Here is a 24,292-nt window from a genome sequence, read left to right on the forward strand (position 1 = left end):
GAGAAACGCACTGTCTTGGCGAAAGAAAGCGTTTTTGTACAACTTCATAGAAATAGCTGTAACTTTTGATAGAAGACTCAGACAAACATGTTTATGGCCTTATATTATAGAACTCAAGGTCTCCGTGCTGGGAAAACAGGTTTTGCAGCTGTTTGAGCTAAGATTTCCAAGTTATTCACATAATGAAAACCTATACTTTGTTTCGGTCGAGTTCCCCATTCAAATGCATGTAACAGTGAGAAACGCACTGTCTTGGCGAAAGAAAGCGTTTTTGTACAACTTCATATAAATAGCTGTAACTTTTGATAGAAGACTCAGACAAACATGTTTATGGCTTTATCTTATAGAACTCAAGGTCTCCGTGCTGGGAAAACAGGTTTTGCAGCTGTTTGAGCTAAGATTTCCAAGTTATTCACATAATGAAAACTTATACTTTGTTTCGGTCGAGTTCCCCATTCAAATGCATGTAACAGTGAGAAACGCACTGTCTTGGCGAAAGAAAGCGTTTTTGTACAACTTCATAGAAATAGCTGTAACTTTTGATAGAAGACTCGGATACACATGTTTATGGCTTTATCTTATAGAACTCAAGGTCTCCGTGCTGGGAAAACAGGTTTTGCAGCTGTTTGAGCTAAGATTTCCAAGTTATTCACATAATGAAAACTTATACTTTGTTTCGGTCGAGTTCCCCATTCAAATGCATGTAACAGTGAGAAACGCACTGTCTTGGCGAAAGAAAGCGTTTTTGTACAACTTCATATAAATAGCTGTAACTTTTGATAGAAGACTCGGATACACATGTTTTTATGGCTTTATCTTATAGAACTCAAGGTCTCCGTGCTGGGCAAACAGGTTTTGCAGCTGTTTGAGCTAAGATTTCCAAGTTATTCACATAATGAAAACCTATACTTTGTTTCGGTCGAGTTCCCCATTCAAATGCATGTAACAGTGAGAAACGCACTGTCTTGGCGAAAGAAAGCGTTTTTGTACAACTTCATAGAAATAGCTGTAACTTTTGATAGAAGACTCAGACAAACATGTTTATGGCCTTATATTATAGAACTCAAGGTCTCCGTGCTGGGAAAACAGGTTTTGCAGCTGTTTGAGCTAAGATTTCCAAGTTATTCACATAATGAAAACCTATACTTTGTTTCGGTGGAGTTCCCCATTCAAATGCATGTAACAGTGAGAAACGCACTGTCTTGGCGAAAGAAAGCGTTTTTGCACAACTTCATATAAATAGCTGTAACTTTTGATAGAAGACTCGGATACACATGTTTATGGCTTTATCTTATAGAACTCAAGGTCTCCGTGCTGGGAAAACAGGTTTTGCAGCTGTTTGAGCTAAGATTTCCAAGTTATTCACATAATGAAAACCTATACTTTGTTTCGGTCGAGTTCCCCATTCAAATGCATGTAACAGTGAGAAACGCACTGTCTTGGCGAAAGAAAGCGTTTTTGTACAACTTCATAGAAATAGCTGTAACTTTTGATAGAAGACTCAGACAAACATGTTTATGGCCTTATATTATAGAACTCAAGGTCTCCGTGCTGGGAAAACAGGTTTTGCAGCTGTTTGAGCTAAGATTTCCAAGTTATTCACATAATGAAAACTTATACTTTGTTTCGGTCGAGTTCCCCATTCAAATGCATGTAACAGTGAGAAACGCACTGTCTTGGCGAAAGAAAGCGTTTTTGTACAACTTCATATAAATAGCTGTAACTTTTGATAGAAGACTCGGATACACATGTTTTTATGGCTTTATCTTATAGAACTCAAGGTCTCCGTGCTGGGAAAACAGGTTTTGCAGCTGTTTGAGCTAAGATTTCCAAGTTATTCACATAATGAAAACCTATACTTTGTTTCGGTCGAGTTCCCCATTCAAATGCATGTAACAGTGAGAAACGCACAGTCTTGGCGAAAGAAAGCGTTTTTGTACAACTTCATATAAATAGCTGTAACTTTTGATAGAAGACTCGGATACACATGTTTATGGCTTTATCTTATAGAACTCAAGGTCTCCGTGCTGGGCAAACAGGTTTTGCAGCTGTTTGAGCTAAGATTTCCAAGTTATTCACATAATGAAAACCTATACTTTGTTTCGGTCGAGTTCCCCATTCAAATGCATGTAACAGTGAGAAACGCACTGTCTTGGCGAAAGAAAGCGTTTTTGTACAACTTCATATAAATAGCTGTAACTTTTGATAGAAGACTCAGACAAACATGTTTATGGCCTTATATTATAGAACTCAAGGTCTCCGTGCTGGGAAAACAGGTTTTGCAGCTGTTTGAGCTAAGATTTCCAAGTTATTCACATAATGAAAACTTATACTTTGTTTCGGTGGAGTTCCCCATTCAAAATGCATGTAACAGTGAGAAACGCACTGTCTTGGCGAAAGAAAGCGTTTTTGTACAACTTCATAGAAATAGCTGTAACTTTTGATAGAAGACTCAGACAAACATGTTTATGGCCTTATATTATAGAACTCAAGGTCTCCGTGCTGGGAAAACAGGTTTTGCAGCTGTTTGAGCTAAGATTTCCAAGTTATTCACATAATGAAAACCTATACTTTGTTTCGGTCGAGTTCCCCATTCAAATGCATGTAACAGTGAGAAACGCACTGTCTTGGCGAAAGAAAGCGTTTTTGTACAACTTCATATAAATAGCTGTAACTTTTGATAGAAGACTCGGATACACATGTTTATGGCTTTATCTTATAGAACTCAAGGTCTCCGTGCTGGGAAAACAGGTTTTGCAGCTGTTTGAGCTAAGATTTCCAAGTTATTCACATAATGAAAACCTATACTTTGTTTCGGTCGAGTTCCCCATTCAAATGCATGTAACAGTGAGAAACGCACTGTCTTGGCGAAAGAAAGCGTTTTTGTACAACTTCATAGAAATAGCTGTAACTTTTGATAGAAGACTCAGACAAACATGTTTATGGCCTTATATTATAGAACTCAAGGTCTCCGTGCTGGGAAAACAGGTTTTGCAGCTGTTTGAGCTAAGATTTCCAAGTTATTCACATAATGAAAACCTATACTTTGTTTCGGTCGAGTTCCCCATTCAAATGCATGTAACAGTGAGAAACGCACTGTCTTGGCGAAAGAAAGCGTTTTTGTACAACTTCATAGAAATAGCTGTAACTTTTGATAGAAGACTCGGATACACATGTTTATGGCTTTATCTTATAGAACTCAAGGTCTCCGTGCTGGGAAAACAGGTTTTGCAGCTGTTTGAGCTAAGATTTCCAAGTTATTCACATAATGAAAACCTATACTTTGTTTCGGTCGAGTTCCCCATTCAAATGCATGTAACAGTGAGAAACGCACTGTCTTGGCGAAAGAAAGCGTTTTTGTACAACTTCATATAAATAGCTGTAACTTTTGATAGAAGACTCGGATACACATGTTTATGGCTTTATCTTATAGAACTCAAGGTCTCCGTGCTGGGCAAACAGGTTTTGCAGCTGTTTGAGCTAAGATTTCCAAGTTATTCACATAATGAAAACTTATACTTTGTTTCGGTCGAGTTCCCCATTCAAATGCATGTAACAGTGAGAAACGCACTGTCTTGGCGAAAGAAAGCGTTTTTGTACAACTTCATAGAAATAGCTGTAACTTTTGATAGAAGACTCAGACAAACATGTTTATGGCTTTATCTTATAGAACTCAAGGTCTCCGTGCTGGGAAAACAGGTTTTGGAGCTGTTTGAGCTAAGATTTCCAAGTTATTCACATAATGAAAACTTATACTTTGTTTCGGTCGAGTTCCCCATTCAAATGCATGTAACAGTGAGAAACGCACTGTCTTGGCGAAAGAAAGCGTTTTTGTACAACTTTATAGAAATAGCTGTAACTTTTGATAGAAGACTCGGATACACATGTTTATGGCTTTATCTTATAGAACTCAAGGTCTCCGTGCTGGGAAAACAGGTTTTGCAGCTGTTTGAGCTAAGATTTCCAAGTTATTCACATAATGAAAACCTATACTTTGTTTCGGTCGAGTTCCCCATTCAAATGCATGTAACAGTGAGAAACGCACTGGCTTGGCGAAAGAAAGCGTTTTTGTACAACTTCATATAAATAGCTGTAACTTTTGATAGAAGACTCGGATACACATGTTTATGGCTTTATCTTATAGAACTCAAGGTCTCCGTGCTGGGAAAACAGGTTTTGCAGCTGTTTGAGCTAAGATTTCCAAGTTATTCACATAATGAAAACTTATACTTTGTTTCGGTCGAGTTCCCCATTCAAATGCATGTAACAGTGAGAAACGCACTGTCTTGGCGAAAGAAAGCGTTTTTGTACAACTTCATATAAATAGCTGTAACTTTTGATAGAAGACTCAGACAAACATGTTTATGGCTTTATCTTATAGAACTCAAGGTCTCCGTGCTGGGAAAACAGGTTTTGCAGCTGTTTGAGCTAAGATTTCCAAGTTATTCACATAATGAAAACTTATACTTTGTTTCGGTCGAGTTCCCCATTCAAATGCATGTAACAGTGAGAAACGCACTGTCTTGGCGAAAGAAAGCGTTTTTGTACAACTTCATAGAAATAGCTGTAACTTTTGATAGAAGACTCGGATACACATGTTTATGGCTTTATCTTATAGAACTCAAGGTCTCCGTGCTGGGAAAACAGGTTTTGCAGCTGTTTGAGCTAAGATTTCCAAGTTATTCACATAATGAAAACCTATACTTTGTTTCGGTCGAGTTCCCCATTCAAATGCATGTAACAGTGAGAAACGCACTGTCTTGGCGAAAGAAAGCGTTTTTGTACAACTTCATATAAATAGCTGTAACTTTTGATAGAAGACTCGGATACACATGTTTATGGCTTTATCTTATAGAACTCAAGGTCTCCGTGCTGGGAAAACAGGTTTTGCAGCTGTTTGAGCTAAGATTTCCAAGTTATTCACATAATGAAAACCTATACTTTGTTTCGGTCGAGTTCCCCATTCAAATGCATGTAACAGTGAGAAACGCACTGTCTTGGCGAAAGAAAGCGTTTTTGTACAACTTCATAGAAATAGCTGTAACTTTTGATAGAAGACTCAGACAAACATGTTTATGGCCTTATATTATAGAACTCAAGGTCTCCGTGCTGGGAAAACAGGTTTTGCAGCTGTTTGAGCTAAGATTTCCAAGTTATTCACATAATGAAAACTTATACTTTGTTTCGGTCGAGTTCCCCATTCAAATGCATGTAACAGTGAGAAACGCACTGTCTGGGCGAAAGAAAGCGTTTTTGTACAACTTCATATAAATAGCTGTAACTTTTGATAGAAGACTCGGATACACATGTTTATGGCTTTATCTTATAGAACTCAAGGTCTCCGTGCTGGGAAAACAGGTTTTGCAGCTGTTTGAGCTAAGATTTCCAAGTTATTCACATAATGAAAACCTATACTTTGTTTCGGTCGAGTTCCCCATTCAAATGCATGTAACAGTGAGAAACGCACTGTCTTGGCGAAAGAAAGCGTTTTTGTACAACTTCATAGAAATAGCTGTAACTTTTGATAGAAGACTCAGACAAACATGTTTATGGCCTTATATTATAGAACTCAAGGTCTCCGTGCTGGGAAAACAGGTTTTGCAGCTGTTTGAGCTAAGATTTCCAAGTTATTCACATAATGAAAACCTATACTTTGTTTCGGTCGAGTTCCCCATTCAAATGCATGTAACAGTGAGAAACGCACTGTCTTGGCGAAAGAAAGCGTTTTTGCACAACTTCATATAAATAGCTGTAACTTTTGATAGAAGACTCGGATACACATGTTTATGGCTTTATCTTATAGAACTCAAGGTCTCCGTGCTGGGAAAACAGGTTTTGCAGCTGTTTGAGCTAAGATTTCCAAGTTATTCACATAATGAAAACTTATACTTTGTTTCGGTGGAGTTCCCCATTCAAATGCATGTAACAGTGAGAAACGCACTGTCTTGGCGAAAGAAAGCGTTTTTGTACAACTTCATAGAAATAGCTGTAACTTTTGATAGAAGACTCAGACAAACATGTTTATGGCCTTATATTATAGAACTCAAGGTCTCCGTGCTGGGAAAACAGGTTTTGCAGCTGTTTGAGCTAAGATTTCCAAGTTATTCACATAATGAAAACTTATACTTTGTTTCGGTCGAGTTCCCCATTCAAATGCATGTAACAGTGAGAAACGCACTGTCTTGGCGAAAGAAAGCGTTTTTGTACAACTTCATAGAAATAGCTGTAACTTTTGATAGAAGACTCGGATACACATGTTTATGGCTTTATCTTATAGAACTCAAGGTCTCCGTGCTGGGAAAACAGGTTTTGCAGCTGTTTGAGCTAAGATTTCCAAGTTATTCACATAATGAAAACCTATACTTTGTTTCGGTCGAGTTCCCCATTCAAATGCATGTAACAGTGAGAAACGCACTGTCTTGGCGAAAGAAAGCGTTTTTGTACAACTTCATATAAATAGCTGTAACTTTTGATAGAAGACTCGGATACACATGTTTATGGCTTTATCTTATAGAACTCAAGGTCTCCGTGCTGGGAAAACAGGTTTTGCAGCTGTTTGAGCTAAGATTTCCAAGTTATTCACATAATGAAAACTTATACTTTGTTTCGGTCGAGTTCCCCATTCAAATGCATGTAACAGTGAGAAACGCACTGTCTTGGCGAAAGAAAGCGTTTTTGTACAACTTCATATAAATAGCTGTAACTTTTGATAGAAGACTCAGACAAACATGTTTATGGCTTTATCTTATAGAACTCAAGGTCTCCGTGCTGGGAAAACAGGTTTTGCAGCTGTTTGAGCTAAGATTTCCAAGTTATTCACATAATGAAAACTTATACTTTGTTTCGGTCGAGTTCCCCATTCAAATGCATGTAACAGTGAGAAACGCACTGTCTTGGCGAAAGAAAGCGTTTTTGTACAACTTCATAGAAATAGCTGTAACTTTTGATAGAAGACTCGGATACACATGTTTATGGCTTTATCTTATAGAACTCAAGGTCTCCGTGCTGGGAAAACAGGTTTTGCAGCTGTTTGAGCTAAGATTTCCAAGTTATTCACATAATGAAAACCTATACTTTGTTTCGGTCGAGTTCCCCATTCAAATGCATGTAACAGTGAGAAACGCACTGTCTTGGCGAAAGAAAGCGTTTTTGTACAACTTCATATAAATAGCTGTAACTTTTGATAGAAGACTCGGATACACATGTTTATGGCTTTATCTTATAGAACTCAAGGTCTCCGTGCTGGGCAAACAGGTTTTGCAGCTGTTTGAGCTAAGATTTCCAAGTTATTCACATAATGAAAACCTATACTTTGTTTCGGTCGAGTTCCCCATTCAAATGCATGTAACAGTGAGAAACGCACTGTCTTGGCGAAAGAAAGCGTTTTTGTACAACTTCATAGAAATAGCTGTAACTTTTGATAGAAGACTCAGACAAACATGTTTATGGCCTTATATTATAGAACTCAAGGTCTCCGTGCTGGGAAAACAGGTTTTGCAGCTGTTTGAGCTAAGATTTCCAAGTTATTCACATAATGAAAACCTATACTTTGTTTCGGTCGAGTTCCCCATTCAAATGCATGTAACAGTGAGAAACGCACTGTCTTGGCGAAAGAAAGCGTTTTTGTACAACTTCATAGAAATAGCTGTAACTTTTGATAGAAGACTCAGACAAACATGTTTATGGCCTTATATTATAGAACTCAAGGTCTCCGTGCTGGGAAAACAGGTTTTGCAGCTGTTTGAGCTAAGATTTCCAAGTTATTCACATAATGAAAACTTATACTTTGTTTCGGTGGAGTTCCCCATTCAAATGCATGTAACAGTGAGAAACGCACTGTCTGGGCGAAAGAAAGCGTTTTTGTACAACTTCATATAAATAGCTGTAACTTTTGATAGAAGACTCGGATACACATGTTTATGGCTTTATCTTATAGAACTCAAGGTCTCCGTGCTGGGAAAACAGGTTTTGCAGCTGTTTGAGCTAAGATTTCCAAGTTATTCACATAATGAAAACCTATACTTTGTTTCGGTCGAGTTCCCCATTCAAATGCATGTAACAGTGAGAAACGCACTGTCTTGGCGAAAGAAAGCGTTTTTGTACAACTTCATAGAAATAGCTGTAACTTTTGATAGAAGACTCAGACAAACATGTTTATGGCCTTATATTATAGAACTCAAGGTCTCCGTGCTGGGAAAACAGGTTTTGCAGCTGTTTGAGCTAAGATTTCCAAGTTATTCACATAATGAAAACCTATACTTTGTTTCGGTCGAGTTCCCCATTCAAATGCATGTAACAGTGAGAAACGCACTGTCTTGGCGAAAGAAAGCGTTTTTGTACAACTTCATATAAATAGCTGTAACTTTTGATAGAAGACTCGGATACACATGTTTATGGCTTTATCTTATAGAACTCAAGGTCTCCGTGCTGGGAAAACAGGTTTTGCAGCTGTTTGAGCTAAGATTTCCAAGTTATTCACATAATGAAAACCTATACTTTGTTTCGGTCGAGTTCCCCATTCAAATGCATGTAACAGTGAGAAACGCACTGTCTTGGCGAAAGAAAGCGTTTTTGTACAACTTCATAGAAATAGCTGTAACTTTTGATAGAAGACTCAGACAAACATGTTTATGGCCTTATATTATAGAACTCAAGGTCTCCGTGCTGGGAAAACAGGTTTTGCAGCTGTTTGAGCTAAGATTTCCAAGTTATTCACATAATGAAAACCTATACTTTGTTTCGGTCGAGTTCCCCATTCAAATGCATGTAACAGTGAGAAACGCACTGTCTTGGCGAAAGAAAGCGTTTTTGTACAACTTCATAGAAATAGCTGTAACTTTTGATAGAAGACTCGGATACACATGTTTATGGCTTTATCTTATAGAACTCAAGGTCTCCGTGCTGGGAAAACAGGTTTTGCAGCTGTTTGAGCTAAGATTTCCAAGTTATTCACATAATGAAAACCTATACTTTGTTTCGGTCGAGTTCCCCATTCAAATGCATGTAACAGTGAGAAACGCACTGTCTTGGCGAAAGAAAGCGTTTTTGTACAACTTCATATAAATAGCTGTAACTTTTGATAGAAGACTCAGACAAATATGTTTATGGCCTTATATTATAGAACTCAAGGTCTCCGTGCTGGGAAAACAGGTTTTGCAGCTGTTTGAGCTAAGATTTCCAAGTTATTCACATAATGAAAACTTATACTTTGTTTCGGTCGAGTTCCCCATTCAAATGCATGTAACAGTGAGAAACGCACTGTCTTGGCGAAAGAAAGCGTTTTTGTACAACTTCATAGAAATAGCTGTAACTTTTGATAGAAGACTCGGATACACATGTTTATGGCTTTATCTTATAGAACTCAAGGTCTCCGTGCTGGGAAAACAGGTTTTGCAGCTGTTTGAGCTAAGATTTCCAAGTTATTCACATAATGAAAACCTATACTTTGTTTCGGTCGAGTTCCCCATTCAAATGCATGTAACAGTGAGAAACGCACTGTCTTGGCGAAAGAAAGCGTTTTTGTACAACTTCATAGAAATAGCTGTAACTTTTGATAGAAGACTCAGACAAATATGTTTATGGCCTTATATTATAGAACTCAAGGTCTCCGTGCTGGGAAAACAGGTTTTGCAGCTGTTTGAGCTAAGATTTCCAAGTTATTCACATAATGAAAACTTATACTTTGTTTCGGTGGAGTTCCCCATTCAAATGCATGTAACAGTGAGAAACGCACTGTCTTGGCGAAAGAAAGCGTTTTTGTACAACTTCATAGAAATAGCTGTAACTTTTGATAGAAGACTCAGACAAACATGTTTATGGCCTTATATTATAGAACTCAAGGTCTCCGTGCTGGGAAAACAGGTTTTGCAGCTGTTTGAGCTAAGATTTCCAAGTTATTCACATAATGAAAACCTATACTTTGTTTCGGTCGAGTTCCCCATTCAAATGCATGTAACAGTGAGAAACGCACTGTCTTGGCGAAAGAAAGCGTTTTTGTACAACTTCATAGAAATAGCTGTAACTTTTGATAGAAGACTCAGACAAACATGTTTATGGCCTTATATTATAGAACTCAAGGTCTCCGTGCTGGGAAAACAGGTTTTGCAGCTGTTTGAGCTAAGATTTCCAAGTTATTCACATAATGAAAACTTATACTTTGTTTCGGTCGAGTTCCCCATTCAAATGCATGTAACAGTGAGAAACGCACTGTCTTGGCGAAAGAAAGCGTTTTTGTACAACTTCATAGAAATAGCTGTAACTTTTGATAGAAGACTCGGATACACATGTTTATGGCTTTATCTTATAGAACTCAAGGTCTCCGTGCTGGGAAAACAGGTTTTGCAGCTGTTTGAGCTAAGATTTCCAAGTTATTCACATAATGAAAACTTATACTTTGTTTCGGTCGAGTTCCCCATTCAAATGCATGTAACAGTGAGAAACGCACTGTCTTGGCGAAAGAAAGCGTTTTTGTACAACTTCATATAAATAGCTGTAACTTTTGATAGAAGACTCGGATACACATGTTTTTATGGCTTTATCTTATAGAACTCAAGGTCTCCGTGCTGGGCAAACAGGTTTTGCAGCTGTTTGAGCTAAGATTTCCAAGTTATTCACATAATGAAAACCTATACTTTGTTTCGGTCGAGTTCCCCATTCAAATGCATGTAACAGTGAGAAACGCACTGTCTTGGCGAAAGAAAGCGTTTTTGTACAACTTCATAGAAATAGCTGTAACTTTTGATAGAAGACTCGGATACACATGTTTATGGCTTTATCTTATAGAACTCAAGGTCTCCGTGCTGGGAAAACAGGTTTTGCAGCTGTTTGAGCTAAGATTTCCAAGTTATTCACATAATGAAAACCTATACTTTGTTTCGGTCGAGTTCCCCATTCAAATGCATGTAACAGTGAGAAACGCACTGTCTTGGCGAAAGAAAGCGTTTTTGTACAACTTCATATAAATAGCTGTAACTTTTGATAGAAGACTCGGATACACATGTTTATGGCTTTATCTTATAGAACTCAAGGTCTCCGTGCTGGGCAAACAGGTTTTGCAGCTGTTTGAGCTAAGATTTCCAAGTTATTCACATAATGAAAACTTATACTTTGTTTCGGTCGAGTTCCCCATTCAAATGCATGTAACAGTGAGAAACGCACTGTCTTGGCGAAAGAAAGCGTTTTTGTACAACTTCATAGAAATAGCTGTAACTTTTGATAGAAGACTCAGACAAACATGTTTATGGCTTTATCTTATAGAACTCAAGGTCTCCGTGCTGGGAAAACAGGTTTTGGAGCTGTTTGAGCTAAGATTTCCAAGTTATTCACATAATGAAAACTTATACTTTGTTTCGGTCGAGTTCCCCATTCAAATGCATGTAACAGTGAGAAACGCACTGTCTTGGCGAAAGAAAGCGTTTTTGTACAACTTTATAGAAATAGCTGTAACTTTTGATAGAAGACTCGGATACACATGTTTATGGCTTTATCTTATAGAACTCAAGGTCTCCGTGCTGGGAAAACAGGTTTTGCAGCTGTTTGAGCTAAGATTTCCAAGTTATTCACATAATGAAAACCTATACTTTGTTTCGGTCGAGTTCCCCATTCAAATGCATGTAACAGTGAGAAACGCACTGGCTTGGCGAAAGAAAGCGTTTTTGTACAACTTCATATAAATAGCTGTAACTTTTGATAGAAGACTCGGATACACATGTTTATGGCTTTATCTTATAGAACTCAAGGTCTCCGTGCTGGGAAAACAGGTTTTGCAGCTGTTTGAGCTAAGATTTCCAAGTTATTCACATAATGAAAACTTATACTTTGTTTCGGTCGAGTTCCCCATTCAAATGCATGTAACAGTGAGAAACGCACTGTCTTGGCGAAAGAAAGCGTTTTTGTACAACTTCATATAAATAGCTGTAACTTTTGATAGAAGACTCAGACAAACATGTTTATGGCTTTATCTTATAGAACTCAAGGTCTCCGTGCTGGGAAAACAGGTTTTGCAGCTGTTTGAGCTAAGATTTCCAAGTTATTCACATAATGAAAACTTATACTTTGTTTCGGTCGAGTTCCCCATTCAAATGCATGTAACAGTGAGAAACGCACTGTCTTGGCGAAAGAAAGCGTTTTTGTACAACTTCATAGAAATAGCTGTAACTTTTGATAGAAGACTCGGATACACATGTTTATGGCTTTATCTTATAGAACTCAAGGTCTCCGTGCTGGGAAAACAGGTTTTGCAGCTGTTTGAGCTAAGATTTCCAAGTTATTCACATAATGAAAACCTATACTTTGTTTCGGTCGAGTTCCCCATTCAAATGCATGTAACAGTGAGAAACGCACTGTCTTGGCGAAAGAAAGCGTTTTTGTACAACTTCATATAAATAGCTGTAACTTTTGATAGAAGACTCGGATACACATGTTTATGGCTTTATCTTATAGAACTCAAGGTCTCCGTGCTGGGAAAACAGGTTTTGCAGCTGTTTGAGCTAAGATTTCCAAGTTATTCACATAATGAAAACCTATACTTTGTTTCGGTCGAGTTCCCCATTCAAATGCATGTAACAGTGAGAAACGCACTGTCTTGGCGAAAGAAAGCGTTTTTGTACAACTTCATAGAAATAGCTGTAACTTTTGATAGAAGACTCAGACAAACATGTTTATGGCCTTATATTATAGAACTCAAGGTCTCCGTGCTGGGAAAACAGGTTTTGCAGCTGTTTGAGCTAAGATTTCCAAGTTATTCACATAATGAAAACTTATACTTTGTTTCGGTCGAGTTCCCCATTCAAATGCATGTAACAGTGAGAAACGCACTGTCTGGGCGAAAGAAAGCGTTTTTGTACAACTTCATATAAATAGCTGTAACTTTTGATAGAAGACTCGGATACACATGTTTATGGCTTTATCTTATAGAACTCAAGGTCTCCGTGCTGGGAAAACAGGTTTTGCAGCTGTTTGAGCTAAGATTTCCAAGTTATTCACATAATGAAAACCTATACTTTGTTTCGGTCGAGTTCCCCATTCAAATGCATGTAACAGTGAGAAACGCACTGTCTTGGCGAAAGAAAGCGTTTTTGTACAACTTCATAGAAATAGCTGTAACTTTTGATAGAAGACTCAGACAAACATGTTTATGGCCTTATATTATAGAACTCAAGGTCTCCGTGCTGGGAAAACAGGTTTTGCAGCTGTTTGAGCTAAGATTTCCAAGTTATTCACATAATGAAAACCTATACTTTGTTTCGGTCGAGTTCCCCATTCAAATGCATGTAACAGTGAGAAACGCACTGTCTTGGCGAAAGAAAGCGTTTTTGCACAACTTCATATAAATAGCTGTAACTTTTGATAGAAGACTCGGATACACATGTTTATGGCTTTATCTTATAGAACTCAAGGTCTCCGTGCTGGGAAAACAGGTTTTGCAGCTGTTTGAGCTAAGATTTCCAAGTTATTCACATAATGAAAACTTATACTTTGTTTCGGTGGAGTTCCCCATTCAAATGCATGTAACAGTGAGAAACGCACTGTCTTGGCGAAAGAAAGCGTTTTTGTACAACTTCATAGAAATAGCTGTAACTTTTGATAGAAGACTCAGACAAACATGTTTATGGCCTTATATTATAGAACTCAAGGTCTCCGTGCTGGGAAAACAGGTTTTGCAGCTGTTTGAGCTAAGATTTCCAAGTTATTCACATAATGAAAACTTATACTTTGTTTCGGTCGAGTTCCCCATTCAAATGCATGTAACAGTGAGAAACGCACTGTCTTGGCGAAAGAAAGCGTTTTTGTACAACTTCATAGAAATAGCTGTAACTTTTGATAGAAGACTCGGATACACATGTTTATGGCTTTATCTTATAGAACTCAAGGTCTCCGTGCTGGGAAAACAGGTTTTGCAGCTGTTTGAGCTAAGATTTCCAAGTTATTCACATAATGAAAACCTATACTTTGTTTCGGTCGAGTTCCCCATTCAAATGCATGTAACAGTGAGAAACGCACTGTCTTGGCGAAAGAAAGCGTTTTTGTACAACTTCATATAAATAGCTGTAACTTTTGATAGAAGACTCGGATACACATGTTTATGGCTTTATCTTATAGAACTCAAGGTCTCCGTGCTGGGAAAACAGGTTTTGCAGCTGTTTGAGCTAAGATTTCCAAGTTATTCACATAATGAAAACTTATACTTTGTTTCGGTCGAGTTCCCCATTCAAATGCATGTAACAGTGAGAAACGCACTGTCTTGGCGAAAGAAAGCGTTTTTGTACAACTTCATATAAATAGCTGTAACTTTTGATAGAAGACTCAGACAAACATGTTTATGGCTTTATCTTATAGAACTCAAGGTCTCCGTGCTGGGAAAACAGGTTTTGCAGCTGTTTGAGCTAAGATTTCCAAGTTATTCACATAATGAAAACTTATACTTTGTTTCGGTCGAGTTCCCCATTCAAATGCATGTAACAGTGAGAAACGCACTGTCTTGGCGAAAGAAAGCGTTTTTGTACAACTTCATAGAAATAGCTGTAACTTTTGATAGAAGACTCGGATACACATGTTTATGGCTTTATCTTATAGAACTCAAGGTCTCCGTGCTGGGAAAACAGGTTTTGCAGCTGTTTGAGCTAAGATTTCCAAGTTATTCACATAATGAAAACCTATACTTTGTTTCGGTCGAGTTCCCCATTCAAATGCATGTAACAGTGAGAAACGCACTGTCTTGGCGAAAGAAAGCGTTTTTGTACAACTTCATATAAATAGCTGTAACTTTTGATAGAAGACTCGGATACACATGTTTATGGCTTTATCTTATAGAACTCAAGGTCTCCGTGCTGGGCAAACAGGTTTTGCAGCTGTTTGAGCTAAGATTTCCAAGTTATTCACATAATGAAAACCTATACTTTGTTTCGGTCGAGTTCCCCATTCAAATGCATGTAACAGTGAGAAACGCACTGTCTTGGCGAAAGAAAGCGTTTTTGTACAACTTCATAGAAATAGCTGTAACTTTTGATAGAAGACTCAGACAAACATGTTTATGGCCTTATATTATAGAACTCAAGGTCTCCGTGCTGGGAAAACAGGTTTTGCAGCTGTTTGAGCTAAGATTTCCAAGTTATTCACATAATGAAAACCTATACTTTGTTTCGGTCGAGTTCCCCATTCAAATGCATGTAACAGTGAGAAACGCACTGTCTTGGCGAAAGAAAGCGTTTTTGTACAACTTCATAGAAATAGCTGTAACTTTTGATAGAAGACTCAGACAAACATGTTTATGGCCTTATATTATAGAACTCAAGGTCTCCGTGCTGGGAAAACAGGTTTTGCAGCTGTTTGAGCTAAGATTTCCAAGTTATTCACATAATGAAAACTTATACTTTGTTTCGGAGGAGTTCCCCATTCAAATGCATGTAACAGTGAGAAACGCACTGTCTGGGCGAAAGAAAGCGTTTTTGTACAACTTCATATAAATAGCTGTAACTTTTGATAGAAGACTCGGATACACATGTTTATGGCTTTATCTTATAGAACTCAAGGTCTCCGTGCTGGGAAAACAGGTTTTGCAGCTGTTTGAGCTAAGATTTCCAAGTTATTCACATAATGAAAACCTATACTTTGTTTCGGTCGAGTTCCCCATTCAAATGCATGTAACAGTGAGAAACGCACTGTCTTGGCGAAAGAAAGCGTTTTTGTACAACTTCATAGAAATAGCTGTAACTTTTGATAGAAGACTCAGACAAACATGTTTATGGCCTTATATTATAGAACTCAAGGTCTCCGTGCTGGGAAAACAGGTTTTGCAGCTGTTTGAGCTAAGATTTCCAAGTTATTCACATAATGAAAACCTATACTTTGTTTCGGTCGAGTTCCCCATTCAAATGCATGTAACAGTGAGAAACGCACTGTCTTGGCGAAAGAAAGCGTTTTTGTACAACTTCATATAAATAGCTGTAACTTTTGATAGAAGACTCGGATACACATGTTTATGGCTTTATCTTATAGAACTCAAGGTCTCCGTGCTGGGAAAACAGGTTTTGCAGCTGTTTGAGCTAAGATTTCCAAGTTATTCACATAATGAAAACCTATACTTTGTTTCGGTCGAGTTCCCCATTCAAATGCATGTAACAGTGAGAAACGCACTGTCTTGGCGAAAGAAAGCGTTTTTGTACAACTTCATAGAAATAGCTGTAACTTTTGATAGAAGACTCAGACAAACATGTTTATGGCCTTATATTATAGAACTCAAGGTCTCCGTGCTGGGAAAACAGGTTTTGCAGCTGTTTGAGCTAAGATTTCCAAGTTATTCACATAATGAAAACCTATACTTTGTTTCGGTCGAGTTCCCCATTCAAATGCATGTAACAGTGAGAAACGCACTGTCTTGGCGAAAGAAAGCGTTTTTGTACAACTTCATAGAAATAGCTGTAACTTTTGATAGAAGACTCGGATACACATGTTTATGGCTTTATCTTATAGAACTCAAGGTCTCCGTGCTGGGAAAACAGGTTTTGCAGCTGTTTGAGCTAAGATTTCCAAGTTATTCACATAATGAAAACCTATACTTTGTTTCGGTCGAGTTCCCCATTCAAATGCATGTAACAGTGAGAAACGCACTGTCTTGGCGAAAGAAAGCGTTTTTGTACAACTTCATATAAATAGCTGTAACTTTTGATAGAAGACTCAGACAAATATGTTTATGGCCTTATATTATAGAACTCAAGGTCTCCGTGCTGGGAAAACAGGTTTTGCAGCTGTTTGAGCTAAGATTTCCAAGTTATTCACATAATGAAAACTTATACTTTGTTTCGGTCGAGTTCCCCATTCAAATGCATGTAACAGTGAGAAACGCACTGTCTTGGCGAAAGAAAGCGTTTTTGTACAACTTCATAGAAATAGCTGTAACTTTTGATAGAAGACTCGGATACACATGTTTATGGCTTTATCTTATAGAACTCAAGGTCTCCGTGCTGGGAAAACAGGTTTTGCAGCTGTTTGAGCTAAGATTTCCAAGTTATTCACATAATGAAAACCTATACTTTGTTTCGGTCGAGTTCCCCATTCAAATGCATGTAACAGTGAGAAACGCACTGTCTTGGCGAAAGAAAGCGTTTTTGTACAACTTCATAGAAATAGCTGTAACTTTTGATAGAAGACTCAGACAAATATGTTTATGGCCTTATATTATAGAACTCAAGGTCTCCGTGCTGGGAAAACAGGTTTTGCAGCTGTTTGAGCTAAGATTTCCAAGTTATTCACATAATGAAAACTTATACTTTGTTTCGGTGGAGTTCCCCATTCAAATGCATGTAACAGTGAGAAACGCACTGTCTTGGCGAAAGAAAGCGTTTTTGTACAACTTCATAGAAATAGCTGTAACTTTTGATAGAAGACTCAGACAAACATGTTTATGGCCTTATATTATAGAACTCAAGGTCTCCGTGCTGGGAAAACAGGTTTTGCAGCTGTTTGAGCTAAGATTTCCAAGTTATTCACATAATGAAAACCTATACTTTGTTTCGGTCGAGTTCCCCATTCAAATGCATGTAACAGTGAGAAACGCACTGTCTTGGCGAAAGAAAGCGTTTTTGTACAACTTCATAGAAATAGCTGTAACTTTTGATAGAAGACTCAGACAAACATGTTTATGGCCTTATATTATAGAACTCAAGGTCTCCGTGCTGGGAAAACAGGTTTTGCAGCTGTTTGAGCTAAGATTTCCAAGTTATTCACATAATGAAAACTTATACTTTGTTTCGGTCGAGTTCCCCATTCAAATGCATGTAACAGTGAGAAACGCACTGTCTTGGCGAAAGAAAGCGTTTTTGTACAACTTCATAGAAATAGCTGTAACTTTTGATAGAAGACTCGGATACACATGTTTATGGCTTTATCTTATAGAACTCAAGGTCTCCGTGCTGGGAAAACAGGTTTTGCAGCTGTTTGAGCTAAGATTTCCAAGTTATTCACATAATGAAAACTTATACTTTGTTTCGGTCGAGTTCCCCATTCAAATGCATGTAACAGTGAGAAACGCACTGTCTTGGCGAAAGAAAGCGTTTTTGTACAACTTCATATAAATAGCTGTAACTTTTGATAGAAGACTCGGATACACATGTTTTTATGGCTTTATCTTATAGAACTCAAGGTCTCCGTGCTGGGCAAACAGGTTTTGCAGCTGTTTGAGCTAAGATTTCCAAGTTATTCACATAATGAAAACCTATACTTTGTTTCGGTCGAGTTCCCCATTCAAATGCATGTAACAGTGAGAAACGCACTGTCTTGGCGAAAGAAAGCGTTTTTGTACAACTTCATAGAAATAGCTGTAACTTTTGATAGAAGACTCAGACAAACATGTTTATGGCCTTATATTATAGAACTCAAGGTCTCCGTGCTGGGAAAACAGGTTTTGCAGCTGTTTGAGCTAAGATTTCCAAGTTATTCACATAATGAAAACCTATACTTTGTTTCGGTCGAGTTCCCCATTCAAATGCATGTAACAGTGAGAAACGCACTGTCTTGGCGAAAGAAAGCGTTTTTGTACAACTTCATATAAATAGCTGTAACTTTTGATAGAAGACTCGGATACACATGTTTATGGCTTTATCTTATAGAACTCAAGGTCTCCGTGCTGGGAAAACAGGTTTTGCAGCTGTTTGAGCTAAGATTTCCAAGTTATTCACATAATGAAAACCTATACTTTGTTTCGGTCGAGTTCCCCATTCAAATGCATGTAACAGTGAGAAACGCACTGTCTTGGCGAAAGAAAGCGTTTTTGTACAACTTCATAGAAATAGCTGTAACTTTTGATAGAAGACTCAGACAAATATGTTTATGGCCTTATATTATAGAACTCAAGGTCTCCGTGCTGGGAAAACAGGTTTTGCAGCTGTTTGAGCTAAGATTTCCAAGTTATTCACATAATGAAAACTTATACTTTGTTTCGGTGGAGTTCCCCATTCAAATGCATGTAACAGTGAGAAACGCACTGTCTTGGCGAAAGAAAGCGTTTTTGTACAACTTCATAGAAATAGCTGTAACTTTTGATAGAAGACTCAGACAAACATGTTTATGGCCTTATATTATAGAACTCAAGGTCTCCGTGCTGGGAAAACAGGTTTTGCAGCTGTTTGAGCTAAGATTTCCAAGTTATTCACATAATGAAAACCTATACTTTGTTTCGGTCGAGTTCCCCATTCAAATGCATGTAACAGTGAGAAACGCACTGTCTTGGCGAAAGAAAGCGTTTTTGTACAACTTCATAGAAATAGCTGTAACTTTTGATAGAAGACTCAGACAAACATGTTTATGGCCTTATATTATAGAACTCAAGGTCTCCGTGCTGGGAAAACAGGTTTTGCAGCTGTTTGAGCTAAGATTTCCAAGTTATTCACATAATGAAAACTTATACTTTGTTTCGGTCGAGTTCCCCATTCAAATGCATGTAACAGTGAGAAACGCACTGTCTTGGCGAAAGAAAGCGTTTTTGTACAACTTCATAGAAATAGCTGTAACTTTTGATAGAAGACTCGGATACACATGTTTATGGCTTTATCTTATAGAACTCAAGGTCTCCGTGCTGGGAAAACAGGTTTTGCAGCTGTTTGAGCTAAGATTTCCAAGTTATTCACATAATGAAAACTTATACTTTGTTTCGGTCGAGTTCCCCATTCAAATGCATGTAACAGTGAGAAACGCACTGTCTTGGCGAAAGAAAGCGTTTTTGTACAACTTCATATAAATAGCTGTAACTTTTGATAGAAGACTCGGATACACATGTTTTTATGGCTTTATCTTATAGAACTCAAGGTCTCCGTGCTGGGCAAACAGGTTTTGCAGCTGTTTGAGCTAAGATTTCCAAGTTATTCACATAATGAAAACCTATACTTTGTTTCGGTGGAGTTCCCCATTCAAATGCATGTAACAGTGAGAAACGCACTGTCTTGGCGAAAGAAAGCGTTTTTGTACAACTTCATAGAAATAGCTGTAACTTTTGATAGAAGACTCAGACAAACATGTTCATGGCCTTATATTATAGAACTCAAGGTCTCCGTGCTGGGAAAACAGGTTTTGCAGCTGTTTGAGCTAAGATTTCCAAGTTATTCACATAATGAAAACCTATACTTTGTTTCGGTCGAGTTCCCCATTCAAATGCATGTAACAGTGAGAAACGCACTGTCTTGGCGAAAGAAAGCGTTTTTGCACAACTTCATATAAATAGCTGTAACTTTTGATAGAAGACTCGGATACACATGTTTATGGCTTTATCTTATAGAACTCAAGGTCTCCGTGCTGGGAAAACAGGTTTTGCAGCTGTTTGAGCTAAGATTTCCAAGTTATTCACATAATGAAAACCTATACTTTGTTTCGGTCGAGTTCCCCATTCAAATGCATGTAACAGTGAGAAACGCACTGTCTTGGCGAAAGAAAGCGTTTTTGTACAACTTCATAGAAATAGCTGTAACTTTTGATAGAAGACTCAGACAAACATGTTTATGGCCTTATATTATAGAACTCAAGGTCTCCGTGCTGGGAAAACAGGTTTTGCAGCTGTTTGAGCTAAGATTTCCAAGTTATTCACATAATGAAAACTTATACTTTGTTTCGGTCGAGTTCCCCATTCAAATGCATGTAACAGTGAGAAACGCACTGTCTTGGCGAAAGAAAGCGTTTTTGTACAACTTCATATAAATAGCTGTAACTTTTGATAGAAGACTCGGATACACATGTTTTTATGGCTTTATCTTATAGAACTCAAGGTCTCCGTGCTGGGAAAACAGGTTTTGCAGCTGTTTGAGCTAAGATTTCCAAGTTATTCACATAATGAAAACCTATACTTTGTTTCGGTCGAGTTCCCCATTCAAATGCATGTAACAGTGAGAAACGCACAGTCTTGGCGAAAGAAAGCGTTTTTGTACAACTTCATATAAATAGCTGTAACTTTTGATAGAAGACTCGGATACACATGTTTATGGCTTTATCTTATAGAACTCAAGGTCTCCGTGCTGGGCAAACAGGTTTTGCAGCTGTTTGAGCTAAGATTTCCAAGTTATTCACATAATGAAAACCTATACTTTGTTTCGGTCGAGTTCCCCATTCAAATGCATGTAACAGTGAGAAACGCACTGTCTTGGCGAAAGAAAGCGTTTTTGTACAACTTCATATAAATAGCTGTAACTTTTGATAGAAGACTCAGACAAACATGTTTATGGCCTTATATTATAGAACTCAAGGTCTCCGTGCTGGGAAAACAGGTTTTGCAGCTGTTTGAGCTAAGATTTCCAAGTTATTCACATAATGAAAACTTATACTTTGTTTCGGTGGAGTTCCCCATTCAAATGCATGTAACAGTGAGAAACGCACTGTCTTGGCGAAAGAAAGCGTTTTTGTACAACTTCATAGAAATAGCTGTAACTTTTGATAGAAGACTCAGACAAACATGTTTATGGCCTTATATTATAGAACTCAAGGTCTCCGTGCTGGGAAAACAGGTTTTGCAGCTGTTTGAGCTAAGATTTCCAAGTTATTCACATAATGAAAACCTATACTTTGTTTCGGTCGAGTTCCCCATTCAAATGCATGTAACAGTGAGAAACGCACTGTCTTGGCGAAAGAAAGCGTTTTTGTACAACTTCATATAAATAGCTGTAACTTTTGATAGAAGACTCGGATACACATGTTTATGGCTTTATCTTATAGAACTCAAGGTCTCCGTGCTGGGAAAACAGGTTTTGCAGCTGTTTGAGCTAAGATTTCCAAGTTATTCACATAATGAAAACCTATACTTTGTTTCGGTCGAGTTCCCCATTCAAATGCATGTAACAGTGAGAAACGCACTGTCTTGGCGAAAGAAAGCGTTTTTGTACAACTTCATAGAAATAGCTGTAACTTTTGATAGAAGACTCAGACAAACATGTTTATGGCCTTATATTATAGAACTCAAGGTCTCCGTGCTGGGAAAACAGGTTTTGCAGCTGTTTGAGCTAAGATTTCCAAGTTATTCACATAATGAAAACTTATACTTTGTTTCGGTCGAGTTCCCCATTCAAATGCATGTAACAGTGAGAAACGCACTGTCTTGGCGAAAGAAAGCGTTTTTGTACAACTTCATAGAAATAGCTGTAACTTTTGATAGAAGACTCGGATACACATGTTTATGGCTTTATCTTATAGAACTCAAGGTCTCCGTGCTGGGAAAACAGGTTTTGCAGCTGTTTGAGCTAAGATTTCCAAGTTATTCACATAATGAAAACCTATACTTTGTTTCGGTCGAGTTCCCCATTCAAATGCATGTAACAGTGAGAAACGCACTGTCTTGGCGAAAGAAAGCGTTTTTGTACAACTTCATATAAATAGCTGTAACTTTTGATAGAAGACTCGGATACACATGTTTATGGCTTTATCTTATAGAACTCAAGGTCTCCGTGCTGGGCAAACAGGTTTTGCAGCTGTTTGAGCTAAGATTTCCAAGTTATTCACATAATGAAAACCTATACTTTGTTTCGGTCGAGTTCCCCATTCAAATGCATGTAACAGTGAGAAACGCACTGTCTTGGCGAAAGAAAGCGTTTTTGTACAACTTCATATAAATAGCTGTAACTTTTGATAGAAGACTCAGACAAACATGTTTATGGCCTTATATTATAGAACTCAAGGTCTCCGTGCTGGGAAAACAGGTTTTGCAGCTGTTTGAGCTAAGATTTCCAAGTTATTCACATAATGAAAACCTATACTTTGTTTCGGTCGAGTTCCCCATTCAAATGCATGTAACAGTGAGAAACGCACTGTCTTGGCGAAAGAAAGCGTTTTTGCACAACTTCATATAAATAGCTGTAACTTTTGATAGAAGACTCGGATACACATGTTTATGGCTTTATCTTATAGAACTCAAGGTCTCCGTGCTGGGAAAACAGGTTTTGCAGCTGTTTGAGCTAAGATTTCCAAGTTATTCACATAATGAAAACCTATACTTTGTTTCGGTCGAGTTCCCCATTCAAATGCATGTAACAGTGAGAAACGCACTGTCTTGGCGAAAGAAAGCGTTTTTGTACAACTTCATAGAAATAGCTGTAACTTTTGATAGAAGACTCAGACAAACATGTTTATGGCCTTATATTATAGAACTCAAGGTCTCCGTGCTGGGAAAACAGGTTTTGCAGCTGTTTGAGCTAAGATTTCCAAGTTATTCACATAATGAAAACTTATACTTTGTTTCGGTCGAGTTCCCCATTCAAATGCATGTAACAGTGAGAAACGCACTGTCTTGGCGAAAGAAAGCGTTTTTGTACAACTTCATATAAATAGCTGTAACTTTTGATAGAAGACTCGGATACACATGTTTTTATGGCTTTATCTTATAGAACTCAAGGTCTCCGTGCTGGGAAAACAGGTTTTGCAGCTGTTTGAGCTAAGATTTCCAAGTTATTCACATAATGAAAACCTATACTTTGTTTCGGTCGAGTTCCCCATTCAAATGCATGTAACAGTGAGAAACGCACAGTCTTGGCGAAAGAAAGCGTTTTTGTACAACTTCATATAAATAGCTGTAACTTTTGATAGAAGACTCGGATACACATGTTTATGGCTTTATCTTATAGAACTCAAGGTCTCCGTGCTGGGCAAACAGGTTTTGCAGCTGTTTGAGCTAAGATTTCCAAGTTATTCACATAATGAAAACCTATACTTTGTTTCGGTCGAGTTCCCCATTCAAATGCATGTAACAGTGAGAAACGCACTGTCTTGGCGAAAGAAAGCGTTTTTGTACAACTTCATATAAATAGCTGTAACTTTTGATAGAAGACTCAGACAAACATGTTTATGGCCTTATATTATAGAACTCAAGGTCTCCGTGCTGGGAAAACAGGTTTTGCAGCTGTTTGAGCTAAGATTTCCAAGTTATTCACATAATGAAAACTTATACTTTGTTTCGGTGGAGTTCCCCATTCAAATGCATGTAACAGTGAGAAACGCACTGTCTTGGCGAAAGAAAGCGTTTTTGTACAACTTCATAGAAATAGCTGTAACTTTTGATAGAAGACTCAGACAAACATGTTTATGGCCTTATATTATAGAACTCAAGGTCTCCGTGCTGGGAAAACAGGTTTTGCAGCTGTTTGAGCTAAGATTTCCAAGTTATTCACATAATGAAAACCTATACTTTGTTTCGGTCGAGTTCCCCATTCAAATGCATGTAACAGTGAGAAACGCACTGTCTTGGCGAAAGAAAGCGTTTTTGTACAACTTCATATAAATAGCTGTAACTTTTGATAGAAGACTCGGATACACATGTTTATGGCTTTAT

The sequence above is a fragment of the Rhamphochromis longiceps genome, linkage group LG20 (assembly GCF_057381845.1).
Source record: "Rhamphochromis longiceps isolate RC_006_pf linkage group LG20, R_longiceps_female_GT1.1, whole genome shotgun sequence".
NCBI classification, from domain to species: domain Eukaryota; kingdom Metazoa; phylum Chordata; class Actinopteri; order Cichliformes; family Cichlidae; genus Rhamphochromis; species Rhamphochromis longiceps.